Source organism: Triticum dicoccoides, chromosome 7B, assembly GCF_002162155.2.
Source record: "Triticum dicoccoides isolate Atlit2015 ecotype Zavitan chromosome 7B, WEW_v2.0, whole genome shotgun sequence".
Lineage (NCBI taxonomy): Eukaryota > Viridiplantae > Streptophyta > Magnoliopsida > Poales > Poaceae > Triticum > Triticum dicoccoides.
In genome coordinates this window covers 384,090,331-384,097,572 of record NC_041393.1, presented here as the reverse complement: position 1 = coordinate 384,097,572, position 7,242 = coordinate 384,090,331, and positions in this window count along the sequence as shown.

Sequence of the window (7,242 nt, the reverse complement as noted above, 5' to 3'; positions counted from 1 at the left end):
TCATTGTTGCAATTAATAAAAGGTCATAAAGAAAGAGAGGCTTCACATATAAATATACTATCTTGGACATCTTTTGTAATTGTGAGCACTCATTAAAATATGACATGCTAAAAAGTTGATGTTGGACAAGGAACAAAACATAATGGATTATGTTTTCTTATATACAAATAGAAGTTATATTGTCATGGATCATCCAACATGTTGAGCTTGCCTTTCCCTCTCATGCTAGCCAAATTCTTTGCACCAAGTAGAGATACTACTTGTGCTTCCAAATATCCCTTAAACCAGTTTTGCCATGAGAGCCCACCATACCTACCTATGGATTGAGTAAGATCCTTCAAGTAAGTTGTCATCATTGCAAGCAATAAAAATTTCTCTCTAAATATGTATGATCTATTAGTGTGAAGAAAATAAGCTTTATACGAACTTGTGAGATGGAAGAAATAAAAGCGACGCACTACATAATAAAGGTCTTTATCACAAGCGGCAATATAAAGTGACGTTCTTTTTGCATTAAGATTTTGTGCATCCAACCATAAAAGCGCATGACAACCTCTGCTTCCCTCTACGAAGGGCCTGTCTTTTACTTTTAGCTTCTACCATTATACAATAGTCATGGTGATCATCACCTTTCCTTTTTACACGTTTTCCTTTCGCAGGCACTATGTGTTGGAGAGATATGGATATATATATCACTACAGAAAAATACACTTCCGTGATGATACGTGTTTGTCACAGTAGGTCGCATTTTTTGTCATGCATGTACATCTATGACAAATTTATGACAGAATCAAGATAGTCATACCTGTGCTGTCGTAGAAGTGTTCCATGACATTACCAAAATCATCATCACGGAAGTGTCCACTTCCATGATGATAAATCGCGCGTCACAGAAGTGCTTTCGTCAAGGGTGACCGACATGTGTCATCCACCATAACGGAACGCCGTTAAGCTATCGGGTCGGGTTTTGGATCCGATAACCCATTAACAGCCCCGACCAATGGGGATTTTCCATGTGTAAAATCATCATTGGCTGGAGGAAACACGTGTCAGCTCATCATTGGGACAGATGTCATCCACTCATTGGACGGAAGGCGCCTATGATATGTCGACACATGGCACGGCCCAACAGAGGCCCATTCCTGTGAAAAGGCCGGCCCAGTAAAAATTAGCAGGCCAGCCCATATAAGGCCTACTTGTGCCAGGTCCATTTAAGCCCACGGCCCATACGAGATGTGCCAATTCGGCCGGTCAACGGCCCATTAAAGACTTGACACCATTGCAGCCCATCGTCAGTTCGAGCCCATTAACATCCCAGTATATATTTGGGCTCAATATCGGCCCGATGAGATTTCGGCCTGTTAACGGCCCATTTAATAGATGGGCCAATTTTCAGGATGTACATCTTTCGGCCTTTTAGCGACCCATTTAAATGTTGGGCTCGTTTCCGGCCCAGTGTGTCTTTCAGCCTGTTGACGGCCATAAATCTGATGGGCCATTTATTGTCGGACCTGAGTTTCGGCCTTTTAGCAGCCCATTTAAGTGTTGGGCCAATTTTCTGGCCCGGTGTCACTTTCAGCCTGTTGACGGCCCATAAATCAGTTGGGCCATTTGTAGTCGGACCTGAGTTTTGGCCTTTTAGCGACCCATTTAAGTGTTGGGCCAATTCCCGGCCCTGTGTGCCTTTCGGCCTGTTAACGGACCATAAATGAGTTGGGCCATTTGTAGTCGGACCTTTGTTTTGGCCTTTTAATGCCCCATTCCCTTCATGGTCCAATACAAGCCCGGTTTCTCTTTCGGCCTGCTAAAGTCCCACAACACAGTTGGGCCATTTATAATACGACCTGATTTTCGGCCTCTTAGTGGCCCATGGTCTTGATGGTCCAGTACAAGCCCGCTGTCTCTTTCGGCCTGCTAAAGGCCTACAGTATAGTTGGGCCATATGTAGGCCAAACTTAGTAACGGCCTGTTAACGGCCCACGAAATAAACTGGGGCCACCTGTTGCCCGCTTTGATGTTGGCCTGTTAACGACCCGGGAGGTAAGCGGGCCGACCATTAACTTTCGGCCTAGTAACGGCCCATTAACTTAATGGGCCCACTAAAGTTCGTACATGTCTTTAGGCCAAATTAGATAATTTGAGCCCATTACGACGAGCAATTATGCACAGGACCAAAACCGATCACGCAAAGGTACGACATACAGGGAATAAAGTTGCACATCCAGCATATATTACAAGAAATTACATCCACTGGGCAATCAAAGATTGATGCCAGTGCAAATAAATGAGCAGAACCTAACCATCTACAACGTCACAATCTGCAACCTCAGCACAGATGACGCCCATAAGCATGTGGGCAAGTTCTTTCTGCTTTGCTACACTGTCTCTGAAAACATTGATCAGTTGTTGTGTCGCACGACTCTGCACCTCTGATTCATCCACCATTTCCATCATTGCTTCAGCCATTAATTGGTTCACAAACATACATTTATTCTGTTGCATTCGAGACAGAGGATACTCAACAGATTCAGATGGCGATTTTGGCAGGCTTGTATTATTGATAGTGGAGAGTGTCTCGACCACTGCATCATAACGTAAATTAGGACAGGAACCAAACAGATTAATCATGAGTTATTGCCATATTACCTCGCCTAGATTTACTGGAAAGAAACAATGGGGTTGCCTTGCTGTTTTCAGAGTTTGTCTTCTTATCTTCAGCAGCCTGCACAAAATTAACACACTAGCATTGCTATCATTGGCCAAGTCAGATAATAGGAAAGAAACATTGACACAACGAACGTTTGGGCAACTAGCCTACACCAAATTAACACAATATGGCATAGCTATCATCAGCCAGGTAAGGTAGTACGAAAGCAACATTGACACAATGAATGAATGGGCAACCAGAGAAGCACTACAATTCAGTAATGTGCGCGATATGAGATAGTACATTCATGCAGCTCAGTATGCAAAACTACCAGCTAGTTTTCCTTACAAAAAAACAACATTGGCGCCTTTAACATTTTGCTACAACTAATTTTAGATCAGATAAAGGTTAGATTCACGCCGATTAACAAAATACATGTTGATGTAAAAATATAGTGATATACAACAGGTACTTACATCAGCATTGGAGCATAGAGAATTCCCACAAGATATTTTCCTCGAATACGATCCCAATGGAGGAAGTCTTGTATCGTTTAACCTTATTTTCTAAAAGAGAGATGGGTAAGAAACATGTAGAAAATATGATCAGAATGCTATAAAATTTCATGATGCGAGGATACGCACACGCTTCTTAGAATGGAGTTGACATTCTTTTACTGGACTGGAGCGGACTAGTTCTTTGGCCACTGGAATCTACTTATTATCAGTGGGAGGTGGGTTTCTCTGTGTTGGAGCAGTATCTATGAAAAATGGAGTTGGTTTATTATCTCTTGGCGTTTGGATCTTTTGCAAAGACCTGGTTTGTAACCCTTCAGATTCTAACATAGCCGTCTTCCCCTTGCATGCCTTATATAGAAGAATGGTGATTCAGTTATAAAACATGCTATAGCAGAGATGGAATAGGTACTGAAGAATAGAAAGGCATGACATATTGACATGTATTCCCTCCATCCGGAAATAAATGGACGGGTCTAGGCGTATTTCAGTTCTAGATACATCCAGTTTTATCCATTTCTGCGACATTTAATCCGGACGGAGGGAGTATGTTGTAAGAGCTAGGGATACTACAGGACAACACAGTAAAGAAACACTGAAAAACCCACTGCAGAACCAAAGTATTCAAACCCACTGATATGAGATACTACACTCATGCAGCTCAGGATGCAAAACTACCAGGCAGTTTTCCTTACAAAAATCAACATTGTGGCCTTTAATCATACATTTTGCTACAACTAAATTTAGATCATATAAAGGTTGGATTCACGCCGATTAACAAAATACATGCTGATGTAAAAATATAGTGATATACAACAGGTACTTACATCTACATTGGAGCACAGAGAATTCCTGAAAGAATCTTTCCTCATAAACGATACCATTGCAGAAATTCTTCTATCTGTTAAGCTTATTTTCTAAAAGAGAGATGGGTAAGAAACATGTAGAACATATGATCAGCATGCTATAAAATTTCATTATGCAAGGATATGCACACGCTTCTCAGAATTGAGTTGACATATCTTTGCTGGACTGGAGCGGACTAGTTCTTTAGCCACTGGAATCTGCTTATTATCAGTAGGAGTTGGGTTTCTCTGTGCTGGAGCAGTATCTATAAAAACTGGAGTTGGTTTATTATCTCCTGGCATTTGGATCTTTTGCAAAGGCCTTGTTTGTAACCCTTCAGATTCTAAGATAGTCGTCTTCCCCTTGCATGCCTTGTATAGAAGAATGGTGCTTTAATTATAAAACATGCGACAGTAGAGAGATGGAATAGGTACTGAAGAATAGAAAGGCATGACATATTGACATGTATTCCCTCCATCTAGAAAAAAAATGGATGGGTCTAGGCGTATTTCAGTTCTAGATACATCCTTTTTTATCCATTTCGGCAACATGTAATCCGGACGGAGGGAGTATGGTGTAAGAGCTAGGGATACGATAGGACAACATAGCAAAAAAACTAGTTGAATGTAAAACTATATGCTAGCGGAATACGTACAGAAATAACTAAGGCAACATACATGTGTATGATTGGGAAAATAAGATGGCATTGCAACAAAGCACTAGAACAGCACTTCAATGTAAAAAAAACATGGTATGGCAGACAGATGAAGTACATATTGATGAATAACAATGAATAAGATATTCAGAAGCATGATGTCCAAATTAAGCAGATGGCATTGCGATAGAGTAGAATAACAGTACTTCAATTTGAAAACATGTTATCATGAATGGAATAGGTACTGAAAAACAGGAAGGCATGACATATTTACATGCATGACCAGCATGCTAAGCACATGGCATTGCAACAGAGTAGATACACTCCAGGACATTATATGCATGTTGTACCCATATCACAGGCCAAGTTAGAGCAAGGACCTTGTGGGGTGAAGAGGATTCATCATCTTTCTGCAAGTCTTCTGAAGAACTGCCTTTACATGTTCCATCATCTTGGGTATCATTGACATCAAGTTTATTAGCCTTTACATTGCTCCGTGAGGTTCTTGTGGATATATCAGTGTGTGCAATTATATCTGACATGCATGGAAGACAACTAGTAGTTAGATTTATGTAAATGAGTGCCTGTACGAGACGACATAAATAGTAGGACTGGGGTTAACTAGCAGCAACAGGTCTCATAAACTAAAGGGAGAACACAGATGAAAGCTACAGAATATGTATCGTTTGTACCCGAGATTAACTAGATGGCACAAAAAGTTTTAAAGAACAACATAGGTAATTTTAGAAGTGGTATAATACTATAATCACCAGCCTGTGGGATAGCATTGGCTGATGGATGATAACTATGGAACAGTGTTACCTAAAGAACAAGTATCTTAGCTGAACTATGGAACAGCGTGAACTCCTGAACAAGACCCGTAAGAGATCAGCATGAATATACAGTGAAATGTGATGATCTATTTTCCGTGCTTAGATGAATAAAAAAGCCATAAATGTTGCACACAAGTAAGATGAGGGTACAACCTATCTGGCTGCCATCCATAGGAGTGAGCATCATGTGCTGACTTGTCGATGGCCCTGCAGTTGTTGTGGCTGTACATGTCGGGCACGTGCATTCGATGCAGGGAACTATTGAGTGGGGACTGTAGCTCCCTTATGGTGTTTGCTTCCCTTGTTGGAGCAGCTACGGTGAGTCGGAAGACGGTGTGTCTGAAGATGCAGATAACGCATAATGTTAAGAACGACATATCTCTTTGATCCGAAGAAATACACTAAGAGATCAACAGCAAGGTACAAGAGTGGTCACACGTCTGTTGACTGAAGGCTAAATTGGGGTCACACGATTTTATTTTATTTTGGTATTGTCCGATCTATGCCGGATGGCATGATGGCCGTCTTGTGCCTCCCGGCTGACACTGTTCGGAATCTTCCCCGAAGAGCCAGCGACCAACGGCAGAGCAGCCTGCCTCTGTCGTCCGTGGCCCCGGCCAAAACCCCGCTCCCTGCCCCACCGCACTGCCGTGGTTGCGCTGCCCCCGGGCCAATCCACAAATACTCCCCGTCATCCAGATCCGGCGGCGGCAGTACCTTCAACCCTCGCAACTCTAAAAGATAGCCATCTAAGCGTTGCTTCCACGGCGAACTTGCGGCCCCGCACCCTTACATTAGACACTAGCCAACCGGCAGCCTAGGAGCTTCGCCGCCTCGAGCGGTGCTTCTTCCCATTGGGAATCGATTGGCCCAGAATAAAAATTCAGACAACTGACGCCTAAATAAAGTGATTTCAGATGAGGGTGCGACCTATCTAGCGGCATGGTGAAGTAGGCAGGTCCAGCTGCCGAGTCGATGAGGCCGGCGCGGTTGCGGTGGCGACCGGCGGCAGGGAAAGAGCGATGTCGCCACGGTCGACGGCTACGCGGAAGCAGCGCCAGGACTCTGGACAGATCCAAAGTTGGAGCCGCTCCGGCGCCTTGAACAACGGCGGGGGTGAATCAGCTCCGGTACGGTTCACGCGGCCGTCATCGAGGCAGCACCAGTTGCACGGAGTAAGAGGCACACGGCCCAGTGCATGACGGCAATTGGACAGCGTCTCCGGCATTAGGGAGGAGAGCGGATGTGAAATTGGTGCGGTGGGGGTGCCATGGAGGTGGGGCTGAGGTTTCGTGGCTCCGGAGAAGGGAGCTTCCCGGGGAGAAGGTGATTTGGCGCCCACGAGGTATGAATGGGGGCGGGTGGGGGGGAATTGGGAGGGGAGTGGAACCATGTCTTACAGACGCATTTTTCTGAAATGTGAGGGGGAGTTACAGTTCTACCCTTGCCTATAGGCTTCTCGGCTTGGGTCTATGTACTGAGGGTCGGGGATAGTAAAGTAACTTTGCTTCTCCCCAAATAGTGGGCGGGAGCGATTTCGGGCAAGGAGGGCGTGTTTTGAACTATAGTGGGCGCGGCCGATTTCGGGCGAGGAGAGCGTGTTTTGAAATAGTGGGCGCAAGCTATTTCGGGCGAGGAGAGCGTGTTTTGCCGACCATGGTTTATGAATTATTCGGCACATGTCATTTCGGCCAAGGAGAAGGCGCGCTTGGATGAAGTTACGAACCTACCCTTGATGTACAACGG